The sequence below is a fragment of the Macrobrachium rosenbergii genome, chromosome 12 (assembly GCF_040412425.1).
Source record: "Macrobrachium rosenbergii isolate ZJJX-2024 chromosome 12, ASM4041242v1, whole genome shotgun sequence".
Classification (NCBI taxonomy): domain Eukaryota; kingdom Metazoa; phylum Arthropoda; class Malacostraca; order Decapoda; family Palaemonidae; genus Macrobrachium; species Macrobrachium rosenbergii.
This window is the reverse complement of record NC_089752.1, coordinates 66,691,902-66,706,301: the sequence shown is the minus strand read 5'-3', so window position 1 is coordinate 66,706,301 and position 14,400 is coordinate 66,691,902. Positions and strand designations below refer to the sequence as shown.

General features: G+C 42.4%; 1 long non-coding RNA gene across 1 annotated transcript; it reads left to right on the top strand.

The window, feature by feature from the left end:
- The first annotated feature begins 383 nt into the window (after positions 1–383).
- Positions 384–13,503, top strand: LOC136843712 (uncharacterized). The gene is made up of 3 exons (XR_010854654.1): positions 384–511; positions 12,732–12,939; positions 13,252–13,503. It is a non-coding gene; the product is annotated as an uncharacterized lncRNA (long non-coding RNA).
- The last annotated feature ends 897 nt before the right edge of the window (positions 13,504–14,400 follow it).

The window sequence follows — 14,400 nt, the reverse complement described above, 5'->3', positions numbered from 1 at the left end:
AGTGTTGCAAGTTGACTTACAATTTGTTAAGACTAAAGTGAAATACAACATATACCGATTGCAATGCGTTGTTTTTTGTTTTAATAACTACCATATCCCGGAGAAGATAGAAAGCTGATAAATATAAATCTGCTCTGTCAGACTCGAAATTTAAATGGCTTCAGTGAAATTCAGATTACAGTTAAATGCAAAGATTTCATCCGCATACTCCAGGAGTGAATTTTACAAATTTACTTAATTGTTTGCTTTGCCTACCCTTCAGTAGATAAAATTACTAAATTCCTTCAGTGTGCCTCTTCCTCTTTTTGCTCCAGTATCTAATGAGAAACACTGAGAAACACTACTCCCATGCTGTTACATCCTAAAATGATACTTGTTGACATCTTACCCAAATATTATCAGGTAGAAGTTCAAAAGATACGTTCCATGTGTTGGAATCCATTGTCTCACATTCTGTAATTGATAAGTCATTGATAATAAAACCATGACAGTTCTTCAGGAAGAGTTTCAGGTACGTACCAAGGATAATGCAAAATGGTGGCAGCAAGAATAACCCACCTCCTAAGAATTCTGGGTAAAATTTTAAAAGTTGCCAATAAGACTCCAGCCGGCCATTTTTGCAGGAAAAACTATTTTGAGTTTTTCATGCAAAAATGACTAGGAAATGATAGGGCACTAAAAGAAAATTAAAATTCCCATATAACTTAACCTACTGGTTACAATTTTGCCGTATTAGCTATGGAGGGGTTTTGGGGACCGGTATTCTTACCTCATAAGTCGCAATTTTAACGATTTTTATTTATTTGCGCATAGTGTTTATGGGGTTCAAAATAACGAGAATGAAGAGCTCTTTTTCAAAAACGTAGGTTACAATGTCATAACGTGTGTTGGCAACTTATAAAATAATACCAAATTTTCTCATTTTTTTATTTGTCATTTGCGAATAGTGTTTATGGGGTTCAAAATAATGAGAATGAAGAGCTCTTTTCAAAAATGTAAGTTACAATTTCATAGTGTGTATTGGCAACTTATAAAATAATACCCGTACCCTAGGGGTGTTTACTGGTTACAATTTTGCTGTATTAGCCATGGAGGCGGGGGGATTAATCAGGCGGGGGTGGGGGGCGCTTGCCTCGGAATGCCGGCTTAGACCTACGACTATCGGACCTTCGGACTATCGGGCCTTCGGACTAACGGACTGTAATCCAACCTACTGCTAGTTGCAAGCTGCAGAGGAGAACAAGACCACTGAGGAGTTTCGATATGACACTACTTCAAGTAAATGTTACAGAAGCCTAGCGTTATAAGCTTTCTTCAGTGAAGTAAGTTAGCTGCAAGACTCGTTGCCATAATTTGGTAATCCTAAATGACTGTATACAAGGCTCAGCCTTTTTGAAATTTTAAGGTTACTAGGGTCAGCTAGGCCAGGCCTAGCCGATGTTGACTGTAAGTTTACCTGTCGTCATGCCAGTGGTATTAGGCAAGTGAACTTATGAATGATGGGCTTTCGAATAAGAAACTTGCATTTTCGTAATTTTCAAGTGCAGCAAGCCTAAAAGAATTGCAGAGTTAGTTAGGGTAGTGTATCGTGCCTACTGTAAAGTTAGGTGGCCAATGTTTTCAGTCTAGTCTAACCTATCTCAACAGTTATTGGCCATTTTTCATTTGTGTGTGTGCCTAACATAATCTAAAGTAGAATAAGTTAGTGTAGCCAAACCATGTCTACTAAAGGTATTGCAACTTCCCCAACACTGTTCTGTATGTCAGTGAATTACAAGGCATTAAAGTACCTAATTTCAGTGGGAGGCTTCTGAGCCAACACAGCAATTCAGGAACTCTAAGCAATGTTGTCATATAATCCTAAGTACTCCAACATACTCTAGTAAATCCCCAAATGAAGTCAAGTATATATATTGTTATGGGAGGGGCCCAAAGCTGTGGAGATATTTGATACCTGGAACATTTATCGAATCAACAAAAGGAAAATCCAGAGGATGTCTGGAATGCTTTCAGTCAGTATTTTGAGCCAAAATCCAATTTCAGGTTGGCAGCACATTTTCAACTTCGTGACATTAAGCAGCATAATAACGAGCCTGTAGACAGCAATGTTACACGTTTGAAGGTTCAAGCCTAGAAGTGTAATTTTAGCACCCCTGATTTGCTGTTAGGGTAGATTTAAGTAGTAGCTCCGCAGCAGCGATTTCCTTCTAACTTGACTTTTTCTACAGTTTTTTGGTTGCTAATTATGGATTTACCTTCAATTTTTGTTGCACGAATGTAATTAACCTTTAATTAACCCCTGAAGTCCACCCAACAAGGGGTTTCCATATGCGATCTTCACGAGACAGAGCACGGGTACGTCTGTTTTGAACGGTTCATATCCCGTCCGGCCCGTCCGGCAAGTGCAATAACTTGTTAACGTATGGGTAACACCCCCCGAGGATAGTACTAAACACGGCGAAGGGACATTCCATTTGGCTGACAACAAACAGATGCACCGCCAGTATCAGAAGCCCTAAAAGTGTAGAAAAAACCAGTTTCCAAGGTAAAAAAAGGCGTGGAGCTAATACTTAGAATTACCGCTGTTAGATAACTTGATAGATCAATTGATCAAAGGTATTGCAGATGTTGCTCTTCAGGAAAAAATTCTCAATCAAGACCAAAAGGCATTAACTTGAAATAAGGCTCTAGATCTTGCTAGAATTTACGAAGCAGCTCAAAGCCAAATACATCAGTTAGGGTGTGCTGATCAAGTGCCTTATATAGCACAAGGTAACTCAAAAGTTAATAATGGGCAACCAAGATTCCAGAACTGTTATTTTTGTGGAGGACTTAAACATAAGAGAGAGAACTGTCCCCTAAAGACCAGTACAGTAATAAGTGCCATAAAATAGGACACTTGGGGAAGAATGTAAAGTCACCTACAGAGCCGTCAGCGGAGTCTCCATCGAACGTGTCATTCGCTAAGTCTCCGCTGAGCAAGTTTTCTATGGTGGCGTCCCATTTTCTTCGCCATACAATTGGTCACGCCTAACGTGCCAGGTCACGTGATTTCAATCATTTAAACTATGTATGTATTTGTTCACCTGTTGTCAATTGTGTATCTTGTATTTCTTCATTCGCAGCGATCAAGATTATATCCATATTGGAATTCTGTCTGTTTTTATATTGTAAAGTGTACTTGCTCGCTGTATATTATTGTTACTTATTATCAACCTCAGGTCACACACAATCTCATTGTCTTTCGCGGCACGGCGCAAGTCTGCCGCTATATAAACTGCCTGGATCTGAAATAAAGCAGCAGTTCTCTTTTACCTGCTTGTTTTTTTGCACCTCTTACAGTGGTGACCCCCGGAGTAGTCCTGGAGCCATTAGCGGACCCATACGGTGACTCAGTCTTGGCTCCAGGAACTCACTCACGCCCTTAGCGGACTAACGACGCCGCTGTAACCACCGTTTGGGCATGCTGACTCTCGTTGGCAAAAATCACCAGTGTCATTTACGGACTCACACGGCGCGCTTCCAAGTGCATTTTGACGCGAGTACCCCACTCCAGTAAGAGGGCAAGGAGCGAGCATGGACGCGGACATCCCCTCCCTCGTGCAATTAACCGCGAACCTCACAGACTCAGACGTCTACCTTCCTCCCATCTCACCCGCGCCTGCCCCCCCACCGAGTCTCTCACGCTCCTCCACACCCATTCCCGCGCCCCACACACTCCCCGGCCCCGCAAAACAGTCACGGGCCGCCCTGTCCATAAAGTTGCCACCGTTCACACGGGAACCCAACAACGTGGCTGTACAGGGTTGAGAGCCAGTTCAGGATAGCGGACCTTACCGACGAAGTGCTACAGGCTGACACAGTCCTTAACGCCCTGCCGGAGGAAGTATATAGGAAACTCGTCCCGCGAGTGTCCGCTGCACACCCCCTCACATACCACATCCTGAAGAAGGCCCTCCTCGAAACGTGCTCCCTACCAATCGCCGAGCGGGCCACCCGCGCCATCGACCTTGCCGTCAACCTGGGGCATGATCTGAACGCGGTGGAGTCATGGGGCATGATCGAGGACCTGCTCTCACTCCCAGACTTCGACGGCAGCAAAAAGCAGCAGGAAATAAGCCTGTCGCGGGAGATCTACCTTCGCCAGCTCCTCCCGGAGGTCCGCACCCAGATTCCTCACCCCTACACCATGCCCCTCGATGCCCTCATCCAAATGGCACAGCACCTGACGGACTGCGTGAAGGCAACGAAGCGGTTAAGAAAGCCCACACTACCAGTCAGCTCTGTCCAGCAGGAAGAAGGCGCGGAGCAGGACATCAACGTCATCACCAGGAGGCGACCACCTCCCCACAACAAATGGAGTTCCCTGGGCCTGTGCCACTACCACAAGCGGTTTGGCAAAGATGCTCAGAACTGCCTGCTGCCCTGTTCATTTGCCCGTTCAAAAAACGGGGGAGGCGGCGGCCAGCAGGACAGACCGCCATGACAGCTGAAAAACCCAGGGGCCCAGAATCAGTAGGCTTCTATGTCCGCGACACCGTCTCCGGCAGGATGATGCTGGTCGACACGGGGGGCCATTAGATCGATCTTCCCAGCATCCAAGGAGGACCTCAAGCAAAAACCGGATCCGGCTGCCTTCCTGATGGCCGCCAACGGGTCCACCATCCTCTCCTACGGCACCAGGCCTCTGTCAATCTCCATCCTTGGCCAGCGTTATTCCTGGGACTTCGTCGTCGCGGACGTAGGGACCCCGCTCCTGGGTGCTGACTTCCGGGCACACTTCAGGCTGGCAGTCGACGTCGGGCGGAAGTGCCTCCTCGACACCGACTCCTGCCGGTCCCTCCCGTTGGCAACGGGACCCAAGGCACCCACCATCTGTTCCGTCGCCCCCCACCAGTATGCACAGCTGCTGACGGAGTTTCTGGAGGTGTTCAAGCCCGAGCTCCGCCAAGTCCCCGGGGCCCCAGCCAAACATGGCATATACCATCATATAATAACTAAGGGCCCCCCTACACATGCGAAGTTCTGGAGGCTTCCCCCACGGCGCCTTCAAGAGGCCAAAAATGCATGCGCAGAAATGGAGCGAATGGGAATCTGCAAAAAGGCCTCCAGTTCATGGGCCTCCCCCCTCCACATGGTGCAGAAACCGGACGGCTCCTGGAGACCCTGCGGCGACTACAGGCGTCTCAACATCGCAACGGAGCCCGACCACTACCCCCTGCTGAACATGCAGGACCTCACGGCCTCCTTTAACGGAGCCAAAATGTTCACTAAATTAGACCTTCTAAAATCATATTTTCAGTACCTGTCGCACCACAGGATATACCACGCCATTCGGTTCCTACGTGTTCGCCTTCTCCACCTTCGGCCTGAGGAATGCCAGGGCGACCTTCCAGCGGCTTATGGACAGCATCCTCGGGGACCTGAAGTTCTGCGTCTGCTACATTGATGATATCCTCATATTTTCCAGGTCCCACAGTGAGCACCAGAAACTCATCCGGGCAGTCCTGCAGCGCCTGCAGGAGAACGGCCTCGTTGTGCGTTTCGACAAATGCACCTTCGGCGTCCAGAAAGCTGACTTCCTAGGCCACGAGATATCCCCGGCAGGTGTCCGCCGGCTCACATCCAAGGTCGCAGCTGTCACCAGGTTCCCCACCCCCACCTCTGTCAAGGCCGTCCAGGAGTTCCTCGGGATGGTGAATTACTACAGGCGGTTCATCCCCGGGGTCGCACACACCACGGCCCCCCTGACGGAAGTTCTCAAAGGCCAACCAAAGTCCCTGTCGTGGGGACCCAGCCAGCAGCAGGCCTTCTCCCTGACGAAGGCCGCCCTCGCCGAGGCAACCGCCTTGGCACACCAGGATCCCAGCGCCCCCCTCCAGCTGACAACGGACGCCAGCAACGTCGCCTGTGGTGCTGTCCTGGAGCAGGTCATCAATGGTGTTCCCCAGCCCATCGCCTTCTTCAGCAAGAAGTTCAACCCCGCAGAAGCCCGCTACAGCACCTTCGACAGGGAACTCTGCGCAGTGTACCGTGCAGTCCAGCACTTCATGGTGGGACACCCTTCACAATCTTCACAGACCACCAGCCGTTGGTTCACGCCTTCACTAAGCAGGGGGACGCATGGTCTTCCAGGCAGCAGCAACACCTCTCAGCCATCGCCGAATTCACCTGCTCCGTCAGGTACCGCCTCGGCAAGAAAAGTCCTGTAGCAGACGCCCTCTCCAGAGTCGAGCTGAATGCGGTGCAGCTTGGGGTAAACTACGAAGACCTCGCCAGGGAACAGATTGCAGACCCAGAAACCTCAGCCTACCTCACCGCCGTCACGTCCCTCAAGTGGAGGGACGTGCCCCTCACCCCCGGGGGCCCAAGTCTCCTCTGCGACATCAGTACTGGCCAGCCCCGCCCCTTGGTTCCAGCCTCCCACTGCCGCCAGGTATTCGACATCATTCACGGCCTCTCACATCCCTCTGGCAGGACAACGGCCAAGTTGCTGTCAAAGAAGTTCGTCTGGCACGGAGTGCAGAAAGATGCCACGTCCTGGGCGAAACAGTGCCTGCAGTGCCAAACCAGCAAGGTGGGACGTCACACACAGTCCGGAATAGGCGAGTTCCCGCAGCCAGAGCGGCGTTTCGGCCACATCCATATCGACGTCGTCGGGCCTTTTCCCCCATCAGGCGGGTCCAGATATCTCCTGACGGTGGTAGATCGCTCAACAAGGTGGCCCAAAGCCACGCCGATGCAAGAAGCCACCACCAGCGCTTGTGCCGAGGCCCTGCTTTCCAGTTGGGTCAGCCGCTTCGGCGTCCTGGACCACATCACAACCGACAGGGGCCCCGCTTTCCTGTCCGAGTTATGGCCCGCCCTGGCTCGGCTGCTGTGGACAACGCATCACACCACCACGGCTTACAACCCGGCGGCCAATGGCCTGGTCGAGCGGTTCCACAGGTCCCTGAAGGCGTCTCTCATGGCCCGCTGCACCGCCGAGGATTGGAAATATCAGCTTCCTTGGGTCCTCCTCAGTTTGAGAACTGCCCCCAGGGCCGATGGCGCCCCGTCCACAGCTGAAAAAACCTATGGCGAGTCCCTCGTGGTCCCGGGCTAACTTGTGACAGAAGATCACCACAACCTGTCAGTGCAGAGGCTCCACGATGTGGTCGGCAAGTTCGCCCCCTGCAAGCGCACATACACCGACAGGTCAGCCACTTTCACACCACCGGGGGTGGCATCCGCCACTCATGCCTTCATCAGGGATGACGCCGTCCGCCTGCCACTGACCAGGCCCTACAGGGGCCCCTTCTGCGTGCTGGAGCGGAACAACAAGGCATTCCTGCTAGCACTTTCTGGGAGGAACGACTGGGTTTCCATAGACCAGATAAAGCCCGCCCTCCTGGAGGAAGACACAGACATCACCACAGCGCACCCCCTGCCCGGCCACCCTTCGCCACAACCGGGCCACCGCAAGCAACAGGCGCGCGGCCGTCCCAGGAAAAGGCCACCCTCACCCGCAGTCAGGCAGCCTCACGCACAGAGTCCTCCCCCATTGTCCTCACACAGCCGTGGCACCCTTCAGCGCCCCAGCAGATACTCAGACTGATCAGACTTGTCCCACGTCTTCGGGGGGGAGTATTTGTAAAGTCACCTACAGAGCCGTCAGCGGCGTCTCCATTGAACGTGTCATTCACTAAGTCTCCGGTGAGCAAGTTTTCTATGGTGGTGTCCCATTTTCTTCGCCATACAATTGGTCACGCCTAACGTGCCAGGTCACGTGATTTCAATCATTTAAACTATGTATGTATTTGTTCACCTGTTGTCAATTGTGTATCTTGTATTTCTTCATTCGCAGGCATCAAGATTATATCCATAGTGGAATTCTGTCTGTTTTTATATTGTAAAGTGTACTTGCTCGCTGTATATTATTGTTAATTATTATCGACCTCAGGTCACACACAATCTCATTGTCTTTCGCGGCACGGCGCCAGTCTGCCGTTATATAAACTGCGTGGATCTGAAATAAAGCAGCAGTTCTCTTTTACCTGCTGGGTTTTTTGCACCTCTTACAAGAATGTGCAAGTCCACACACGTGAAAGAAGCAAGTCTAGAAGTCGTAAACCCGATGCTCAAGTGCATCCACGTACAACACGAAGGAGTAAAGGAAAGAAATTCAGCAGTCCTAGAAGCAGAAGTAGAAAAGCTAATGTTATAAATAGTGATGTCTGTGAAAATTATGAGTCTCATCTATATGAAGATTTTGAAAATCTCAATTTTAATTCAATGTATTTGATTATTTTGACAGTGATATTCTTAGCGATGTCAGTGATTAAGCTTTAGCAACAATTTGAATAGAACCTTACAAGGGTAGACACAAATTCCACAGGAAAAGCTGACACAGGCACTAAGGGTAATATATTACCTATCCAAACATTCAAGAACTTGTATCCAAGATACAGTAATGCAAGAGGAGTTCCTATAAATACTGGTTTTTCACACACCTCACTACAAGCAGACAATGGTACTGTAATTTGTCATTATGGGTGTATTGAAATAACTTGCAAGTATCCAGGCGATGTGTGGAAAGCAAGATTTTATGTTGCAGATACTCCACGTCCAGTAATATTTGGATTCCATACATGTAGAACTCTAGGGTTGGTAAATTTGAACTGGGAAATTTAGACATTTCAAGAAAGAATTTACATAAAGCTGTCAAGTCCCTTAGTGATTTGGTTAGCAGTTACCCAGACAGATTCCAAGGTCTTGGTAAATTCACTGGTGAACATGAACTGATAGTTGATGACAGTGTCAAACCAACAATACATCCACCCAGGAGAGTACCAATCCAATTACAGGAGAAAATCAGAGCTGTTCTAGACAGAATGATATCTTTAGATGTCATACATCCAGTGCAAGAACCTACTAATTTGGTGTCAAGTATCACATACAGTATGTTCACAAACCAGATGGCAGTCTGCACATTTGTCTTGACTCATAGAAACTTGTAAAGTCCCCGCTCAATGCGTTCTCTGTGGAGAACATCCCATTTTCTGCAGTGCCTTTCCGCGGCCTACGGTCGAGCGGAATACAGTATATATTTATCATCACAATTATACACCATGTATATATTGTCTTTCCAAACAATCATTTGTTATGTACAAGTGACAAGATATTTATTTCATGTGTCAGACATTGTTTATCACTATGTTCTCTGTATAAACCTGCCCTGTTTTTAAGGAACTAGTCATTTTTATTTTGACTTTTCAGTTTCGATATATCAAATGTTAAACATAGGATTTTGATGGTATAATTCTTTTTCTTTCATTTTTATTTTGACTTTTCAGTTTCGAGGTATCAAATGTTAGACATAGAATTTTGGTGGTATAACTATTTTTCGTTCATTTCTATTTTGAATTTTCAGTTTTGATGGATCAAATATTGGACATAGGATTTTGATGGTATAACTATTTTTCTATCATTTTTATTTTGAGTTTTCAATTTCGATGTATCATATATTAGACAGAATTTTGATGGTATAACTATTTTTCTTTCATTTCTATTTTGACTTCAGTTTTGGTGGGTCAAATATTGGACATAAGAGTTTAATGGTATAACTATTTTTTTTTATTTTTTTTATTTTGACTTTTCAGTTTCAGTGTATCAAATGTTAGACATACAGTAGAATTTTGATGGTATTACTATTTTTCTTTCATTTCCATTTTGACTTTTCAGTTTCGATGTATCAAATGTTAGACATACAATTTTAATGGTATAACTATTTTTCTTTCATTTCTATTTTAACTTTTCAGTTTTGATATTGGACATAAGAGTTTAATGGTATAATTACTTTTTATTTAAATTTTGACTTTTCAGTTTCGATGTATCAAAGGTTAGACACATAATTTTAATAGTATAACTATTTCCCTTTCATTTTTATTTTGACTTTTCAGTTTTGATGGGTCAAATTTTGGACATAGATTTTTTATGCTATAATGATTTATTTATTTTTTTCTTTACTTTTCAGTTTCGATGTATCAAGTGTTAGACATAGGATTTTGATGGTATAACTATTTTTCTTTCATTTTTGTTTTGACTTTTAATTTTTGATGGGTCAAATTTTGGACATAGGTTTTTTATATTATAATTAGTTTTCTCTCATTTTTATTTCGACTTTTCAGTTTCGATGTATCAAGTGTTAGACATAGGATTTTGATGGTATAATTATTTTTCTTTCATTTTTATTTTGACTTCAGTTTCGATGTATCAGATGTTAGACGTAGGATTTTGATGGTATAATTATTTTTCTTTCATTTTTATTTTGACTTCAGTTTCGATGTATCAAATATTAGACGTAGGATTTTGATGGTATAATTATTTTTCTTTCATTTTTATTTTGACTTCAGTTTCGATGTATCAAATGTTAGACGTAGGATTTTGATGGTATAATTATTTTTCTTTCATTTTTATTTTGACTTCAGTTTCGATGTATCAAATGTTAGACGTAGGATTTTGATGGTATAATTATTTTTCTTTCATTTTTATTTTGACTTCAGTTTCGATGTATCAAATGTTAGACGTAGGATTTTGATGGTATAATTATTTTTCTTCCATTTTTATTTTGACTTTTCAGTTTTGATGTATCAGATGTTAGACATAGGATTTTGATGGTATAATTATTTTCCTTCATTTTTATTTTGACTTTTCAGTTTCGATGTATCAAATGTTAGACAGGATTTAGATGGTATAAATGTTCTTCTTTCATTTTTATATTGACTTTTTAGTTTCGAGGTATCAAATGTTAGACAGAATTTTGATGGTATAATTATTTTTCTTTAATTTTTATTTTGACTTTTCAGTTTCCATATTAAATTTTTGAAATAGGATTTTGATAGTATAACTATTTTTCTTTCATTTTCAGTTTTACTTTTCAGTTTCGATGTATTAAATGTTAGACATAGGATTTTTATGGTACAATTATTTTTCTTCCATTTTTATTTTGACTTTTCAATTTTGATGAATCAAATGTTAGACATAGGATTTTGATCGTATAAATATTTTTGTTTCATTTTTATTTTGACTTTTCAGTTTTGATGTATCAAATGTTATGTATAGGATTTTGATAGCATAACTATTTTTATTCATTTTTATTTTGACATATGTTTCGATATAACAAACGTTAGACATAGAATTTTGATGGCATAACTATTTTCCTTTCAAAATCCATTTTTATTTTGACTTTTATGTTTGGATATATCAAATGTTAGACATAGAATTTTGATAATATGTCTCTTTTTTCTTTCATTTTTATTTTGACTTTTCATTTTCGATTTATCAAATGTTAGACATAAAATTTTGATGGTATAACTATTTTTCTTTCATTTTCCTTTTGACTTTTCAGTTTCGAGGTAACAGAAGTTAGACATATGATTTGGACAGTATAGCTTTTTTTTTCTTTCATTTTTATTTTGACTTTTTAGTTTCGATGTGTCAAATGTTAGACCTAGCATTTTGACAGTATAACTATTTTTCTGTCATTTTTTTTTTTATACTTTCCAGATTCGATGTATCAAATGTTAGACAAAGGACTTTGATGGTACAACTATTTTTCCTCTCATTTTTACTTTGTCTTCTTAGTTTCGATGAGTCAGGTGTTAGACCTAGGATTTTGACATTATAACTATTTTCTCTCATTTTTATTTTGACTTTTCAGTTTTGATGTATTAAATGTAAGGACTAAGATTTTGACAGTATGAATGTTTTTCTCTCACTTTTATTTTGATTTATACATTTTGAGACTTCAAAATGACTCCTCTTCCCTCTTTTTTTTTATTTAAACTTATCAGTTTTGTTCTATCAAATGTTTAACATAAGATTTTGACAATAAGTCTTAATATCCCATTGTTATTTCAACTTGTTTTGATATGTCAAATGTTACACCTAGATTTTATCGTTTGACTATTTTTCTCTACTTTTTATTTCGACTTTTCAGTTTAGATTTATGAAATATTAGACATAGGATTTTGACAGTATAACTAATTTTCTCTCATTTTTATTTTGACTTTTCACTTTTAGTTTATCTAATGTTAAACGTAATGTTTTGACAGTATAACTGTTTTCCTCTCATTTTTATTTCAACTTTTCTGTTTAGATATATCAGATGTTAGACCAAGGGTTTTAACAGTAAGATGGTTATTCTCTCATTTTTATTCAACTTATCAGCTTTGATGTATCAAAAGTTACACCTAGGATTTTAATAGCATGACTGTTTTTCTCTCAATTATTTTTTTTTTTTTAACTTATTAGTTCTGACTTATCAAATGTTAGACCAAGCATTTTGACAGTATGAAGGTTTTTCTTCTCATTTTTATTTTTACTCATCAATTTCAATGTGTCAAATGTTTGACCTAGTATTTTAACAGTTTGACTGTTCTTTTCTCATATTGATTTCAACTTATCAGTTTTGATGCATCAAATGTTATCATAGGATTTTACCAGTATGACTGCTTTTCTCTCATTTTTATTTTGACCTATTAGTTGAAGTGTATCAAATGTTTGAAATATGGTTTTAACAGTATGGCTGTTTTTTCCTCTCAATTTGACTTATCATTTTCAATTTATCAAATGTGTCATGGACACAGGCTTAACCTCGTTCGAAATCCACCTTTCATGATGGCTGACGAGCGGGAGGACTGACCACTCCCAAATCCCATTTCTGCTATGAGCTCTCTGTGCTCTTTCAGGCTTACGGATGGGAGTGATCATTTTGTGAGCCAGCCAGCTCAGGCCAGGGAGACCTGACCCAAGCTGATTCTGGCCAAGAACTCGGAGGAGAGAGGACCGCTATTGTCTGTTGCTCCAGACGCGGAACAAAGGGAAGCCACCCCTAGCAGAGAATAGCTACCCAGTAGGGGCCGTTTCATTGCATGTAAAATCACAGTAACCGTCCAGGTAAGTCTAAACAGTGCAACGGCAACCTATTCCCTCAACCTAATCATATTTTCTCTCCTTTTATCCGAAACCTCGTACCATCCTTAACTGATATTCAGCAAGTGTCCCACCTCCCTCATATGACCTTCGTTTAATGTAGAATTGAAATAATTGTGCATTTAGAGTGTTCGACTTGGTTTAGCCATCCACATGCATGAGCTGTTGCCCTGAACCATGACACAGTTGCGCTGCATTGGGCTTACTCAGTCGGGGAACCCTGCTAGCTTATCTGTATGCCATTTCCATAGCTAATACGACCCATTTCTCTTTCAGAGAGATGTGTTATCATGTGTGAAGTCAGAACTTCAGCTCTCAGAAATGGTCAGTTCTCCTGGTCCCATGTGGAAGCTCCAAGGCAGAAGTTTTCTCGTGATCTGGCACTGCCGAAGATTTTCTTTTATTAATTTCTACCTGTACAGTATATTGATTTTGCAACCCTCCCTTTTGGCCAAATAGGCCGTGTAATTTGTATCTGCTTATGATCTGTTTGGGTTTATTTGTTAAAATAAATTATTAAAATTCCAACTAGTGTAAATTATACCTTTGAGTAAAGTAATCTCTTTCATTATTCTTATTGTCGCGAATTTTTCCCAACGACTGGGAGGGTTTTAAGTCCCGGATGGTATGGGACTAGGATGATCAGGCCTGAAGGGCACTACTAACAAACAACGAAACGAAGGTCCATTAAGATCAGGCAGGGTTTTACAATTTTATTTTTAAAAATAGACGAATTAAATTTAACATACATTAATGCACAAGGACCTCGCGGTCGGGTACAAAACTTCGAAAAAGTTACCCAAAACTCAAAAAATATGGCTTCTGGAAGTTACAGTTTTATACAAAACTTACTTCGAAATAATCAGGCTATACTTTAACTGAATATTAACTGCATCAAGCCTCGGATGGCAAAAATGTGAAGGGATTAATTTAGCGTACTAAAGGAACTGGCTCTTGACTATAAAATAAAGAATTTGGCTGGGGAGGTGACGGCCTGGAGAGTGCTCAGCTTACCTCAATGATATGCCCTCGAGAAAGACGCATATTTCCCCTCTTCATGTCTTGTCGTCACTTCGGTTCCCTTTCAAAATTTCTACATAGGCTATTTTACCAAAGAATGTACTTTAATTATTTAAAAAAGAGCTTCTCCAACATTCATGATACAGTTAACACAGGCAATTAGCCGGACACACACACACACACACACATACACACACAAAAACACTCAAACATATTTACAGAAAACCGGGAACCACGAACTCTGCCACCTGCTTACCACTCCCCCGCGCTTATCCTTAACGTTCTGAAGGATTGTCGAGAAAAAATGGATCCAATTTTTGCACGACACTTATTATTATTCTTTCATATTTTTTTGCAGCTGTTCATGAAAGTCTCCTGAGCAGCCCTGTACGAAATGTTAGACCT